Source organism: Panulirus ornatus, chromosome 27 (assembly GCF_036320965.1).
Source record: "Panulirus ornatus isolate Po-2019 chromosome 27, ASM3632096v1, whole genome shotgun sequence".
NCBI lineage: Eukaryota > Metazoa > Arthropoda > Malacostraca > Decapoda > Palinuridae > Panulirus > Panulirus ornatus.
Genome location: NC_092250.1, coordinates 10,740,600 through 10,757,480, shown reverse-complemented (window position 1 = coordinate 10,757,480; position 16,881 = coordinate 10,740,600). Strand labels below are relative to the sequence as shown.

Here is a 16,881-nt window from a genome sequence, read left to right as displayed (position 1 = left end):
AGATGATGGGGTAGGGGAGGGGTTTGGTACTGAAGGGAAGGTGTAAGGCAGGGTTACTGGATAGGGTAGGGGTTTGGTACAGGAGGGTGAGGAAGGGTGGGAGAGAAGTGTAAGGTAGGATTACAGGGTAGGGAAGGAGTATTGTTCGGGGTAGAGTGAAGAATGGGGGAGGGGGGGGTGTAGGGTAGATAAATGGGACTTTATGAAGAGCGATGACGCAGGGAGAGAGCAAGGAGGAACAGAAACCCAGGAAGGAGGAAGAGTGTGAGGGAGATGATAAAGAGTTAGAAAGAAGGAAGGAGGGACACGGGCGAAAAAAAAAAAATACAATATGATGGTTAAGGGTTGAGAGAGGGTTAGTGAGGCGGAAGGATGTGAAGGAAGGGAGAGGGAGCGAGCGTGAAGGAAGGAGGAAGATCGAGAAGAATGAAGGGAGAGAAAAGGTTAGGAATGAGGGAGGGAGGTAGAGCGTGAAGAGGAAGAAATGATTGGTTGATCGGGTATACATCATCGAGCGATGAGTGTATAGAAGGAAAGGATGATATTAGGGGAGGGGTTAAGGGAGGCTGAGGAAGGAGACTGAGCAGGATGGCAGAGGTCGCTCTTTTGTGTGTTAGTCTTTCATGGGTGTTCCACTGTAAGCTACCCACAACAGCTGCTGTTTTATTGCCGCTTTTTCCTAATTATTCTCTGTGCAAATATCAAGCCTTGTGCTATACATACAAACTATGAAGCTTTATGAAATACAACTATATATGTCAAAGCGTCGCCTAGTTTCAATATATTAAACTCTGTCCTGTTCATATGATGGCAAGAATAACAAGAAATTGCACTATTTGTTCAACTGTTTTTCATCTACCCAGTTAACACACACGCACTCAACTTTGGGTGGTCACTATTGTGTTAATTGCCAAGATGGGCAGTTTGGCGGTTGAGAACTGTTTCGTGCTGATCGTCCCCCTCTTTGTCCTGTGATATTTACTCCTGCTAATGCATATGGGATTAAATAGTTTGAAGTTGTACTGTCAAGCAACAACTGACTCGATTTCCTTAGGAATAACGTCCTTGAATTTCGAAATAAAGATTGGTCTGTTTTTTATGCTTTGAAAACTACTGTCTCGGAAGAAAAGATTGATGTACCAAAGTCGTCAGTTGTTGAATGACTACTTGCCTTAGTATAGGATATCCTCACGCACATACCAAAAATAAAAAGTCACCATATTTTTTGCATATACTGAGGGAAGACACGCGCTAACAGATTTTTTACGTTTGCTGATTGTTAGTCTGCTTTAATGCCGCAAACTTTTGGCTCCCCGTCCAAACGACAGGTTGTTATATAATGTCAGATAAGAACATTTTCTGTGATCAGGTCCAATGGTGCAACTTGTGGCATGATCATGAATATTCATCCAAGTAAACTTGATGATACTTTGATGATGTGTTAAAATGATACACAATTAAAGAGAGAGTTCTTTATTCATAACCTACTTTCAGTTATGCTCCAACCTTCACAATCATCTGTCACCTCGACCATCCTATCCGGCGTGGACTGAACGAGATTCATCCATACATCTTACTTGGGTCGAAGGTCTCGCCACACCATGTGCATCGTATTCTCCATACCTTTGCGACTCATTATTCCTACCTCCCAAACCCGGCACTTGATGGCCCACGAGCTTACGAATGGGTTTTTGTTACAACCTTTTGGTGGTCCAGTTAATGTTCTCCGCTTCAGGAAGTGCCTGAAACGATTCCTACTACGCCACTCTTGTACAGTGGGCTCCGGTCCTGCACGACCTTGATAGTGTCAGGAACAGGGATAGCCATAGTACGCACAGAGGGCAGCAAGACATCTTCCATGTCGATCATCACTATTTACCAGTTCTTATGTTCCTTAGGCCCACGTCAACTCCTCTCCGCGATGTACTGAGAGGGATATCTCTGCGTTCCTAGTCCTCCAGCACTGTCTAGCCCACGCTCCCATAGATCTAAAAGTCTTTTCATTGGTTCATGTTATAGACTTTCAGCACCTGAAGTCATATGCTGAGTATTCCTGAGCAAAGAGTAAGCGAACATCCTCATTTGAATCACCTCGTTTATCCGCCCTTTGCAGATGGAACATAATACTGAATATCATTCGCATTAAGGTTATGGTGCGTCGTGCGAGGATGGAAGAGCATCCATCTGTTATAAATCATATGCGCTGCTGATGCCATCGGCCTCTCAGGAACTACTTTAGTAATTGCAGAATCCTCGTGACCAACGGTTTATCTTGGTCGTCCACTGCGTGGTCGTGTCAAGTGACACCTCTACCTGCCAACGAAGCGTCTCTCTTGCTACCTCAGCCATCATTTTCTCAGACTAGCACATTGTTATGATGCCTCCCTTAACCAGATATGACATCAGAGGAGACGTCCTATGCTACTTGTGTAGTAGGAATGTATGAATTACTATAATGAATTTAGTCAGTATATGGAATATTTCACAACAAAAAATGAATAACAGTTGTGTGTCATGTAGAGCAACAATTCCAAGTATATTTGAAAGTTCGAACAATAGATAAATGTCAGGCAACGTATGAGAGCGAGGTGTTATGCAGTGACGTACCATTTTACCTTACAAACTGGGTAGATAAGGTGACAGTGTGGGTACTAAGATATCAAACTGAAGTATACAGTAAAACTACGGAATACTGAGTGTCGCCTATGTAAAGAGTGTTACTGTTGGATACCTCACAGATGGCGCTGCAGTCAGAGCTCAGCACAAGTTCGATACTGCTTCGATCAAGTTGTAGACAGACTTTTGTCAGCGAGTGTTGCTAAGAAAGTGGCTTTTATCAGTTGATGAGTTAGTTTCAGAACGATCAGGTTGAATGAGACGATCAGAAGATGAATTACCTTAGTTACTGTAGACTCTCGTAGACCAGAAAGATTTGAGGCAGGACAGTCATGTCGTAATTCAAATCAGGAATGACAGCAAAGTGGGATTCGTGTCGCGACAGTGCATTTAGTTAAAGAAACAAAAGACGACAAAAGAAAACAACAACAAAAAGAAAAACCACACGTTCTGCTGACTTGTTTTTTTATCAAGCCAGTACATGCTCGGCCACTCGTGGAACCCTTATCAGTTGGTAAGAGATAACGGTGGATGAAGGCAACAGCGAATATACAAGCTCTGGTAATCATTACATCCAACTTCACGTAATCTTTGCCTCTAGGTACAAGTAACCTTCGACCGATAAGTCACCTATCTGGTCCTCACTTGCCAGTCTTACACTACACATAACCAGTTTATAAATGTGTTAATAATTTCTCACTTGCTCAACTGAAATCTTAATGGAGGTATAATAGTTAAACTACACTCAACAATTCTTCTTCCGACAATTAGATTTGAAGAAAAGGTTGCAGTTTTTGTGGTCAATCATATATCTTTTTTTATGTTAACTGGGGCCCTAATCAAGGTCATCCCATTAATCATATATATATATATATATATATATATATATATATATATATATATATACCCGGAAAGCAAAAATGGGTATGTTTGAAGGAATAGTAGTTCCAACAATGTTGTATGGTTGCGAGGCGTGGGCTATGGATAGAGTTGTGCGTAGGAGGATGGATGTGCTGGAAATGAGATGTTTGAGGACAATGTGTGGTGTGAGGTGGTTTGATCGAGTAAGTAACGTAAGGGTAAGAGAGATGTGTGGAAATAAAAAGAGCGTGGTTGAGAGAGCAGAAGAGGGTGTTTTGAAGTGGTTTGGGCACATGGAGAGAATGAGTGAGGAAAGATTGACCAAGAGGATATATGTGTCGGAGGTGGAGGGAACGAGGAGAAGAGGGAGACCAAATTGGAGGTGGAAAGATGGAGTGAAAAGGATTTTGTGTGATCGGGGCCTGAACATGCAGGAGGGTGAAAGGAGGGCAAGGAATAGAGTGAATTGGAGCGATGTGGTATACAGGGGTTGACGTGCTGTCAGTGGATTGAATCAAGGCATGTGAAGCGTCTGGGGTAAACCATGGAAAGCTGTGTAGGTATGTATATTTGCGTGTGTGGACGTGTGTATGTACATGTGTATGGGGGGGGTTGGGCCATTTCTTTCGTCTGTTTCCTTGCGCTACCTCGCAGACGCGGGAGACAGCGACAAAGTATAAAAAAAAAAAAAAAAAAAAAAAAAAAAAAAAAAATATATATATATATATATATATATATATATATATATATATATATATATATATATATATATAATCTCGCCTGAGGCAGGTACCTATTTTATCGACCAACCCCTTGGGGTGGATGAACAGCAGGGTTGACTGTGGACCGACTGCCGCAAACAGGATTCGAACCTATGTGCTCCATCCTGGGCGGCGCGCGAATGGATCACGGCCGGGAACGCTAACCGATACACCACATGACAAGCAATACCCCTCTGATCATTCAGCTCACACTACCTCCAATATACATTATCAAAACATTCTTTGCATGAATATATACATACACACCTATATGTCTTTTGTATCTTTAGACTTCTTTTGCAATGTAATATTCCCTTCAAAACTGGTACAATCAAGTGCAACATTAATTGTAATTACTTGGCACGTTTTCTTTAATTCTTTGAGAATTGCAGGGAACAAAGATTTTTAGGAAAAACTCATCTCTACATCACTACAAACATAGATTCAATATATCTTAGATACTCCTCTAGATGCCATTACCAAAATAACAGCACTGAGCTCGTTCCTAAAATGCTCGATCTTTTCCCCAGACAAACAGACACACACACAACAGAACCACTCCTAGTGGAGGCGGTAATTCCCGAGCGCTGCGGGAGGCCTACAAATTAAGGTATAAATGGGACATGTAGCTTAGGAAGATATATATATATATATATATATATATATATATATATATATATATATATATATATATATATATAAATATATATATATATATATATATATATATATATATATATATATATATATATATATTAGATCAAAAATTATGATCTAAAATGCTCTATTAGAGATATCGTTGCTTGTTTACGAGAGGTGTGGTAGTTACTTTTTGTTAAATTTTGAACCTCAATCCTGCAAACGATACTTAAAACTTGTTAGTCACACGTTGCCTCACTCCTCCCTAAGTGATGTGAGTACCAGTTTGACACCTTCCTTGGGCCTGATGATTCCCATACCAAATTCCAGCTGAATCTCTTCATGTCCCGGTGCCAGCTGCAGTTCTGCTGCTAATATCATCTTCGCCAAGGCCACCTTTGCTTCCATGAGGGCAAACCGCATCGCTGAAAATATATTATCAACGATGAGTTCGGTTATTGTACATGTTCAGGACGCAAGAAAGTCTAGCAAAATTCTTCCAAAGAATACAGGGCAACAACAAACACTTATGAAAATTGTTTGATAGATATAAAGAGACAAGCATATGATAGGCTTCGGTTATCTTCCTCTGGACCACTGCAGCAGGTGGTGGCCCAGTCCCCATTCACTCCCTCCGAGTTGTTAGAGTGAGTGATGAGCCCCTGTCATCTGCAGACTTGCTGCTAGTAAGGATGGTTGTAGGAATCTCAACTACTCAGTAGATATTTTTCTTATACTCTCTCTCTCTCTCTCTCTCTCTCTCTCTCTCTCTCTCTCTCTCTCTCTCTCTCTCTCTCTCTCTCTCTCTCTCTCTCTCTCTCTCTCTCTCTCTCTCTCTCTCTTACATCCATCTGAGTGACGCCAAATTTTCAAACTGTCGTATTATTCAGCTTTTCCCGATAACTCTAGTATTCACGCAAAACCAGGACAAAAACCACCATGAAGATAAGACCATGATTGGAATATCTTTTTTATAGTTCTAAACATCGCGTTATTTGTGATAAGCAGAAGACGACAGCCTATGGATCATTAAACACACTCTCTATCTTTCAATAAAGCATTAAAAAAATCTCATGATTATGTATTATCATAATAACGCAAAAGTCATACATCATGTCTGCCAAATCTACCAAAATGGAAGGATAGAGTGAAAACGATTTCGAGTGATTGGGGACTCAACATTAAGAAGGGTGAAAGGCCTGCAAGGAACAAAATGAATAGGAACCATTTGGAATACAGAGGGCGAGATGCAGTCAGTGGACTGAACAAGATCATGTGAAGCGCCTGGGGGAAACCATAAAAAAGTCCATAGGGCTGTGGTTTCTACCCTGCTAATGTGGAAAACAGCTGACAAGTATGGGAGAAACAAACAAAAAAAATTACCCTACTCGAGTTGTCTCTCTCGCGTCTACCGTACTTCATCAAGTTCGTTTACACCAACTAGAACACAGTAACCAAGCATCCACTGATATGGTAAAACATCTACTGCCCTTCCGCGTTACGTTTAGATCTTAATTTCTTTCTTTTGATTACCTCATATTAATTCCTACCTTCTACATCCTGAATGAAAACAACAGTAACGACAGAAGATTTTCAATAATTCGTTCTTCTATACAGGATGTACTAAAACCAAGTTAATAACTGGAAAATGATTGACGCATACTTGCTTATGAGTGACTCATATCCATCCTCGAATCTAAGGATGGAATACTTGACATAAGTAATCTCACCATGTCTGTCATAGTCAAAACATAATTCCAGAAAGCTAATGATCAATTATTACTTTTTGACAACCCTCCCACCCTCCACAGGGTGGGGAGGGGTCGAAAATTCTTGGAGCCTTGAAGAACATTTGGAAGTCGAGAACATTATCTAGGAAAGCAAAAATGGGTATGTTTGAAGGAATAGTAGTTCCAACAATGTTGTATGGTTGCGAGGCGTGGGCTGTGGATAGAGTTGTGCACAGGAGGGTGGATGTGCTGGAAATGAGATGTTTGACGACAGTATGTGTTGTGAGGTGGTTTGTTCGAGTAAGTAATGTAAGGGTAAGAGAGATGTGTGGAAATAAAAAGAGTGTGGTTGAGAGAGCAGAAGAGGGTGTTTTGAAATGGTTTGGTCACATGGAGATTATGAGTGAGGAAAGATTGACCAAGAGGATATATATGTCCGAGGTGGAGGGAACGAGGAGAAGTGGGAGACCAAATTGGAGGTGGAAAGATGGAGTGAAAAAGATTTTGAGTGATCGGGGTCTGAACATGCAGGAGGGTGAAAAGCGGGCAAGGAATAGAGTGAATTGGAACAATGTGGTATACCGGGGTCGACCTGCTGTCAATGGATTGAACCAGGGCATGTGAAGCGTCTGGGGTAAACCATGGAAAGTTGTGTGGGGCCTGGATGTGGAAAGGGAGCTGTGGTTTCGGTGCATTATTACATGACAGCTAGAGACTCAGTGTGAACGAATGGGGCCTTTGGTGTCTTTTCCTAGCGCTACCTCGCACACATGAGGGGGAGGGGGTTGTTATTCCATGTGTGGCGAGGTGGCGATGGGAACAAATAAAGGCAGACAGTATGAATTATGTACATGTGTATATATGTATAGTTCTGTGTGTGTATATGTATGTGTACATTGAGATGTATAGGTATGTATATTTGCGTGTGTGGACGTGCATGTATATACTTGTGTATGTGGGCGGGTTGGGCCATCCTTTCGTCTGTTTCCTTGCGCTACCTCGCTAACGCGGGAGACAGCGACTAAGCAAAATAATAATAATAATAATAATAATATGTATATATATATATATATATATATATATATATATATATACACACATATATATATATATATTTTTTTTCTTTTGCTTTGCCACTGTCTCCCGCGTTTGCGAGGTAGCGCAAGGAAACAGACGAAGAAATGGCCCAACCCACCCCCATACACATGTATATACATACGTCCACACACGCAAAATATACATACCTACAGAGCTTTCCATGGTTTACCCCAGACGCTTCACATGCCCTGATTCAATACACTGACAGCACGTCAACCCCGGTATACCACATCGATCCAATTCACTCTATTCCTTGCACTCCTTTCACCCTCCTGCATGTTCAGGCCCCGATCACACAAAATCTTTTTCACTCCATCTTTCCACCTCCAATTTGGTCTCCCACTTCTCCTCGTTCCCTCCACCTCCGACACATATATCCTCTTGGTCATCCTTTCCTCACTCATTCTCTCCATGTGCCCAAACCATTTCAAAACACCCTCTTCTGCTCTCTCAACCACGCTCTTTTTATTTCCATACATCTCTCTTACCCTTACGTTACTTACTCGATCAAACCACCTCACATCACACATTGTACTCAAACTTCTCATTTCCAGCACATCCATCCTCCTGCGCACAACTCTATCCATAGCCCACGCCTCGCAACCATACAACATTGTTGGAACCACTATTCCTTCAAACATACCCATTTTTGCTTTCCGAGATAATGTTCTCGACTTCCACACATTCTTCAAGGCTCCCAGAATTTTCGCCCCCTCCCCCACCCTATGATCCATTTCCGCTTCCATGGTTCCATCCGCTGCCAGATCCACTCCCAGATATCTAAAACACTTTACTTCCTCCAGTTTTTCTCCATTCAAACTTACGTCCCAATTGACTTGACCCTCAACCCTACTGTACCTAATAACCTTGCTCTTATTCACATTTACTCTTAACTTTCTTCTTTCACACACGTTACCAAACTCAGTCACCAGCTTCTGCAGTTTCTCACATGAATCAGCCACCAGCGCTGTATCATCAGCGAACAACAACTGACTCACTTCCCAAGCTCTCTCATCCCCAACAGACTTCATACTTGCCCCTCTTTCCAAAACTCTTGCATTTACCTCCCTAACAACCCCATCCATAAACAAATTAAACAACCATGGAGACATCACACACCCCTGCCGCAAACCTACATTCACCGAGAACCAATCACTTTCCTCTCTTCCTACACGTACACATGCCTTACATCCTCGATAAAAACTTTTCACTGCTTCTAACAACTTTCCTCCCACACCATATATTCTTAATACCTTCCTTAATACCTTCCTATCAACTCTATCATATGCCTTCTCCAGATCCATAAATGCTACATACAAATCCATTTGCTTTTCTAAGTATTTCTCACATACATTCTTGAAAGCAAACACCTGATCCACATATACATATATACACATGGGCATAATTCATACTTGCTGTCTTTATTCATTTCCGTCGCTACCCCGCTACACATGATATGACAACCCCCTTCCCACGCATGCGTGCCAGGTAAGCTAGGAAAAGACAACAAAGGCCACATTCGTTCACACGCAGTCTCTAGCTGTCATGTATAATTCACCGAAACCCCACCTCCCTTTCCACATTCAGGCACCACAAAACTTTCCATACTTTGCCCCAGACGCTTCACATGCCCTGTTTCAATCCATTGACAGCACGTCGACCCCGGTATACCACATCGTTCTAATTCACCCTATTCCTTGCACGCCTTTCACCCTCCTGCATGTTCAAGCCCCGATCGCTCAAAATCTTTCTCACTCCATCCTTCCACCTCTAATTTGGTTTTCCACTTCTCCTCGTTCCCTCCAACTCTGACAAATATATACACTTTGTTAATCTTTCCTCACTCATTCTCTCCATGTGACCAAACCACTTCAAAACACCCTGTACTGCTCTCTAAACCACACTCTTTTTTATTACCACGCATCTCTCTTACCATTTCATTACTTCATCGATCAAACAGTCTCACTTCACATATTGTCCACGAACATATCATTCTCAACACATCCACCATATTAAGAAGATATGGTGTGGAAGGCAAGTTACTATAAACAGTGAACATTTTTTATCGAGGATGTAAGGCATGTGTACGAGAAGGAAGAGAGGAAAGTGATTGGTTCTCAGTGAATGTCGGTTTGCGGCAGGGGTGCGTGATGTTTCCATGGTTGTTTAATTTGTTTATGGATGGGGTTTTTCGGTAGGTGAATGCAAGAGTTTTGGAGTGAGGGGCAAGTATGCAGTCTGTAGTGGATGAGAGAGCTTGGGAAGTGAGTCAGCTGTTGTTCGCTGATGATACAGCGCGGGTGGCTGATTCGGGTGAGAAACTGCAGAAACTGGTGACTGAGTTTGGTAAAGTGTATGAAAGAAGAAGCTGAGAGTAAATATGAATAAGAGCAAGGTTATTAGGTACAGTAGGGTTTGGGGACAAGTCAATTGGGAGCTAAGTTTGAATGTGGAAAAACTGGAGGAAGTGATGTGTTTTAGATATCTAGGAGTGGATTTGGCAGCGGATGGAACCATGGAAGTGAAAGTGAGTTACAGGGTGGGAGAGTGGGCGAAAGTTCTGGGAGCGTTGAAAAATGTGTGGAAGGCGAGGACATTATCTCGGAAAGCAAAAATGGGTAGGGTTGAAGGAACAGTGGTTCCTACAATGTCATATGTCTGCGAGGCGAGGGCTATAGATAGAGTTGTGCGGAGGAGGGTGGATGTGTTGGAAATGAGATGTCAGAGGACACTATGTAGTGTGAGGTGGTTTGATCGAGTAAGTAATGAAAGAGTAAGAGACATGTGTGGTAATAAAAGGAGTGTGGTTGAGAGAAAAGAATAGTGTGTTTTGAAATGGTTTGATCACATGGAGAGAATGATTGAGGAAAGACTGACAAAGAGGATATTGTTTCAGAGGTGGAAGGAACGAGGAGAAGTGGAAGACCAAATTGGAGGTGGAAAGATGGAGTGAAAGAGATTTTGAGCGATTGGGGCCTGAACATGCAGGAAGATGAAAGGCGTGCAAGGAATAGAGTGAATTCGAACGATGCGGTATACCGGGGTCGACGTGTTGTCAATGGATTGAACCAGGGCATGTGAAGTGTCTGGGGTAGACCATGGAAAATTTTGTGGGGCCTGGATGTGGAAAGGGAGATGTGGTTTCGGTGCATTATACATGACAGCTAGAGACTGATTGCTAACGAATATGGCCTTTGTGGTCTTTTCCTAGCGCTATCTCGCGCGCATGCAAGGGGAGGGAGTTGTCATTTCATGTCTGGACGTGTGGCGAAGGGAATGAATAAAAGAAGAAAGTATGAATTATGTACATGTGTATATATGTACATGTCTGTTTATGTATATATATGTATAAGTTGAGATGTATAGGTATGTATATATGCGTGTGTGGACGAGTATGTATATACATGTGTATGTGGGTGGGCTGGGCCATTCTTTTGTCTGCTTCCTCGCGCTACCTCGCTAACGCGGGAGACAGCGACAAAGTATAATGAAATATAAATAAATAAATAAATAAATAAATAAATGAATATATATATATATATATATATATATATATATATATATATATATATATATATATATATATATTAATATCATTATTATCATTATTTGCTTTGTCGCTGTCCCCCGCGTTAGCGAGGTAGCGCAAGGAAACAGACGAAAGGCCCAACCCACCCACATACACATGTATATACATACACGTCCACACACGCAAATATACATACCTATAGATCTCAATCTACACACATATATATACACACAGACATACACATATATACACATGCACATAATTCATACTGTCTACCTTTATTTGTTCACCTCGCCACACATGGAATAACAACACCCTCCCCCCTCATGTGTGCGAGGTAGCGCTAGGAAAAACACCAAAGGCCCCATTCGTTCACACTCAGTCTCTAGCTGTCATGTAATAATGCACCGAAACTAGAGCTCCATTTTCACAACCAGGTCTCAAAGAACTTTCCATGGTTTACCCCAGACGCTTCACATGCCCTGGTTCAATCTATTGACAGCACGTCGACCCCGGTATACCACATCGGTCCAATTCACTCTATTCCTTGCACGCCTTTCACCCTCTAGCATGTTCAGGACCCGATCACTCAAAATCTTTTTCACACCATCTTTCCACCTCCAATTTGGTCTCCCACTTCTCCTCGTTCCCTCCATCTCTGACACATATATCCTCTTGGTCAATCTTTCCTCAATCGTTCTCTCCATGTGACCAAACTATTTTAAAACACCCTCTTCTCCTCCATTACTCACACCCAATATTGTCCTCAAACATCTCATTTCCAGCACATCCCCCCTCCTGTGAACAAATCTATCCATAGCCCACGCCTCGCAACCATACAACATTCTTGGAACCACTTTTCCTTCAAACATACCCATTTTTGATTTCCGAGATAATGTTCTCGACTTCCACACATTCTTCAAGGCTCCCAGAATTTTCGCCCCCTCCCCCACCCTCTTATTCACTTCCACTTCCATGGTTCCATTCGCTGCCAGATCCACTTACAGATATCTAAACACTTCCTCCAGTTTTTCACCATTCAAATTTACCTCCCAATTGCCTTGACCCTCGACCCAACTGTACCTAATAACCTTGCTCTTATTCACATTTACTCTTACCTTTCTTTTTTCACACACTTTACCAAACTCAGTCACCAGCTTCTGCAGTTTCTCACATGAATCAGCCACTAGCGATGTATCATCAGCGAACAACAACTGACTCACTTCCCAAGCTCTCTCATCTACAACAGACTGCATACTTGCCCCTCTTTCCAAAACTCTTGCATTCACCTCCCTAGCAACCCCATCCATAAACAAATTAAACAACCATGGAGACATCACACACCCCTGCCGCAAACCGACATTCACTGAGAACCAATAACTTTCCTCTCTTCCTACACGTACACATACTTTACATCCTCGATAAAAACTTTTCACTGCTTCTAACAACTTGCCTCCCACACCATATATTTTTAATACCTTCCACAGAGCATCTCTATCAACTCTATCGTATGCATTCTCCAGATCCAAAAAAGCAACATACAAATCCTTTTGATTTTCTAAGTATTTCTCACATACATTCTTCAAAGCACACACCTGATCCACACATCCTCTACCACTTCTGAAACCACACTGCTCTTCCAGAATCTGATGCTCTGTACATGCCTTCACCCTCTCAATCAATACCCTCCCATATAATTTACTAGGAATACTCAAAAAACTTATACCTCTGTAATTTGAGCACTCACTCTTATCCCCTTTGCCTTCGTACAATGGCACGATGCAAGCATTCCGCCGATCCCCAGTCACCTCACCATGAATCATACATACATTAAATAACCTTACCAACCAGTCAACAATACAGTCACCCTCTTTTTTTAATAAATTCCACTGCAATACCATCCAAACCTGCTGCCTTGCCGGCTTTCATCTTCCACAAAGCTTTTACTACCTTTTCTCTGTTTACCAAATCATTTTCCCTAACCCTCTCACTTTGCACACCATCTCGACCAAAACACCCTATATCTGCCACTCTATCTTCAAACACATTCAACAAACCTTCAAAATACTCACTCCATCTACTTCTCACATCACCACTACTTTGTTTTCACTTCCCCATTAGCCCCCTTCACTGAAGTTCCCATTTGCTCCCTTGTCTTACGCACTTTATTTACCTCCTTCCAAAACATCTTTTTATTCTCCCTAAAATTTAATGATACTCTCTCACGCCAACTCTCATTTGCCCTCTTTTTCACCTCTTGCACCTTTCTCTTGACCTCCTGCCTCTTTCTTTTATACATCTCACACTTACTTTCATTTTTTCCTTGTAAAAATCGTCCAAATGTCTCTCTCTTCTCTTTCACTAATAATCTTACTTCTTCATCCCACCACTCACTACCCTTTCTAATCAACCCACCTCCCACGCTTCTCATGCCACAAGCATCTTTTGCGCAAAGCCATCACTGCTTCCCTAAATACATCCCATTCCTCCCCCACTCCGCTTACCTCCTTTGTTCTCACGTTTTTCCATTCTGTACTCAGTCTTTCCTGGTACTTCCTCATACAAGTCTCCTTCCCAAGCTCACTTCCTCTCACAACTCTCTTCACCCCAACATTCTCTCTTTTTTTCTGAAAACCCCTACAAATCTTCCCTTTCGCCTCCACAAGATAATGATCAGACATCCCTCCAGTTGCACCTCTCAGCACATTAACATCCAAAAGTCTCTTTCGCGCGCCTATCAATTGACACGTAATCCAATAACGCTCTCTTGCCATCTCTCCTACTTACATACGTATACTTATGCATATCTCGCTTTTTAACCCAGGTATTCCCAATCACCAATCCTCTTTTAGCACGTAAATCTACAAGCTCTTCACCATTTCCGTTTACAACTCTGAACACCCCATGTATACCAATTATTCCCTCAACTGCCACATTACTCACCTTTGCATTCAAATCACCCATCACTATAACCCGGTCTTGTGCTTCAAAACCACTAACACACTCATTCAGCTGCTCCCAAAACACTTGCCTCTCATGATTTTTCTTCTCATGCCCAGGTGCATATGCACCAATAATCACCCATCTCTCTCCATCATCTTTCAGTTTTACCCATATCAATCTAGAATTTACTTTCTTACACTCTATCACATACTCCCAAAACTTCTGTTTCAGGAGTAGTGCTACTCCTTCCCTTGCTCTTGTCCTCTCACCAACCCCTGACTTTACTCCCAAGACATTCTCAAACCACTCTTCCCCTTTACCCTTGAGCTTCGTTTCACTCAGAGCCAAAACATCCAGGTTCCTTTCCTGAAACATACTACCTATCTCTCCTTTTTTCTCATCTTCGTTACATCCACACACATTTAGACATCCCAGTCTGAGCCTTCGAGGATGATGAGCACTCCCCGCGTGACTCCTTCTTCTGTTTCCCCTTTTAGAAAGTTAAAATACAAGGAGGGGAGGGTTTCTGGCCCTTCGCTCCCGTCCCCTGTAGTCGCCTTCTACGACACGTGAGGAATGCGTGGGAAGTATTCTTTCTCCCCTATCTCCAGGGATATATATATATATATATATATGTGTGTGTGTGTGTGTGTGTGTGTGTGTGTGTGTGTGTGTGTGAGTGTGTGTGTGTGTGTGTGTGTGTATGAGTGAATGGGCCTCTTTTCGTCAGTTTCCTGGCGCTACCTCGCTGACGCAGGAAAAGGGGATTACTATTATTATCATTATTATTGTTATTATTATTATTATTATTATTATTATTATTATTATTATTATTATTATTATCATTATTATTATTATCATTATTATTATTATTATTTTCATTATCATTACAATCATCATTATAATAGTAATTAATAATAATATAGATAATAATAATAATAATAATAATAATAATAATAATAATAATAATAATAATAATAATAATAATAATAATGGCCAGAGAGCGTAATTGAAATAAGGGGTTAATTCATAGGCGCATGAAAGAGAAACTTTTGGATGTTAATGTGCTGAGAGGAGCAGCTGGAAGGATGTCTGATCATTATCTTATGGAGGCGAAGGTGACGTTTTGTAGTGGTTTTTAGAATGAGAGAGAATTTTGGGGTGAAGAGAGTGGTGAGAGCATGTGAGCTTGGAAAGGAGACTTGTGTGAGGAAGTATCAGGAGAGATTGAGTGCAGAATTGAAAAAGGTGAGAGCAAATGACGGAAGGGGAGTGGCGGAGGAAAGGCATGTATTTCAAGAGGCAGCGATGGCTTGCGCAAAAGATGCTTGTGGGAGATTTGAAAGAGTAGCGAGTGGTGGGATGAAAAAGTAAGATTGTTAGTGAAAGAGAAGAGAGAGGCATTTGGACGATTTCTGCAGGGAAGTAGTGTGAATGACTGGGAAATGTATAAAAGAAAGAGGCGTAAAGTCAAGAGAAAGGTGCAATTAGTGAAAAATAGGGCAAATGAGAGTTGGGGTGAGAGAGTATCATTAAATCTTAGGGAGAATAAAAGATGGTTTGGAAGGAGGTTAAGATAGCGCATAAGATGATAAAGCGGTCGAGGTGGTGTGCGAAGTGAGAGGGGTCAAGGAGAATGGTTTGGTAAAAAGAGAAGGGACAGTGAAAGCTTTGCGGAAGATGGAAGCCGGCAAGGCAGCGGGTTTTGATGGTAATGCAGTGGAATTTATCAAAAAAGGGGGTGACTGTGTTGTTGACTAGTTGGTGAGAATATTCAATGTATGTATGGTTCAAAGTGAAGAGCGTGAGGATTTGCGTAATATATGCATAGTGCCATTGTATAAAGGCAGAGGGATCAAGGTGAGTGTTGAAATTACAGAGGTATAGATTTTTGAGTATTCCTGGGAAATTATATGGGAGGGTACTGATTGAGAGGGTGAAGGCATGTACAGAGCATTAGATTGGGGAAAACCAGTGTGGTTTCAGAAATGGTAGAGGATGTGTGGATCAGAAGTATGCTTTGAAGAATGTATGTGAGAAATAGAAAAACAGATGTATTTGTATGTAGCATTTATGGATCTGGAGAAGGCATATGATAAAGTTGACAGAGATGCCCTTTGGAAGGTACTAAGAGGATATGATGTGGGAGGTAAGTTGCTAGAAGCAGTGAAATGATTGGTTCCAAGTGAATGTTGGTTGCGGCAGGGGTACGTGATGTCTCCATGGTTGTTTAATTCGTTTATGGATGGGGTTGTTAGGGAGGTGAATGCAAGAGTTTTGGAGATAGGGGCAAGTATGCAGTCTGTTGTGGATGATGGGGATTGGTAAGTGAATTAGTTAATGCTCGCTGATGATACAGCGCTGATTGCTGATTCGGATGAGAAAATGCAGAAGTTGGTGACTGAGTTTAGTAAAGTGTGTGAAAGAAGAAAGCTGAGAGTAAATGTGAATAAGAGCAAGTTTATTAGCTTCAGTAGGGTTGAGGGACAAGTAAATTGAGAGGTAAGTTTGAATGGAGAAAAACTGGAGGAAGAAAAGTGTTTTAGATATCTGGGAGTGAATTTTGCAGCTGATGGAAACATGGAAGCTGAAGTGAGTCACAGGTTTGGGTAAGGGACGATGGTTCTGGGAACGTTGAAGAATGTGTGGAAGGCGAACAACAACAGACTCACTCCTGAGGCCCTCTCATCCCCAACAGATTGCA

At 41.8% G+C, this 16,881-nt stretch overlaps 1 pseudogene; it reads right to left on the bottom strand.

Moving 5' to 3' along the window:
• Positions 1 to 1,457: 1,457 nt before the first annotated feature.
• LOC139757577 (cytochrome P450 3A41-like) overlaps positions 1,458 to 16,881 on the bottom strand; it is a 79,729-nt pseudogene continuing 64,305 nt past the window's right edge.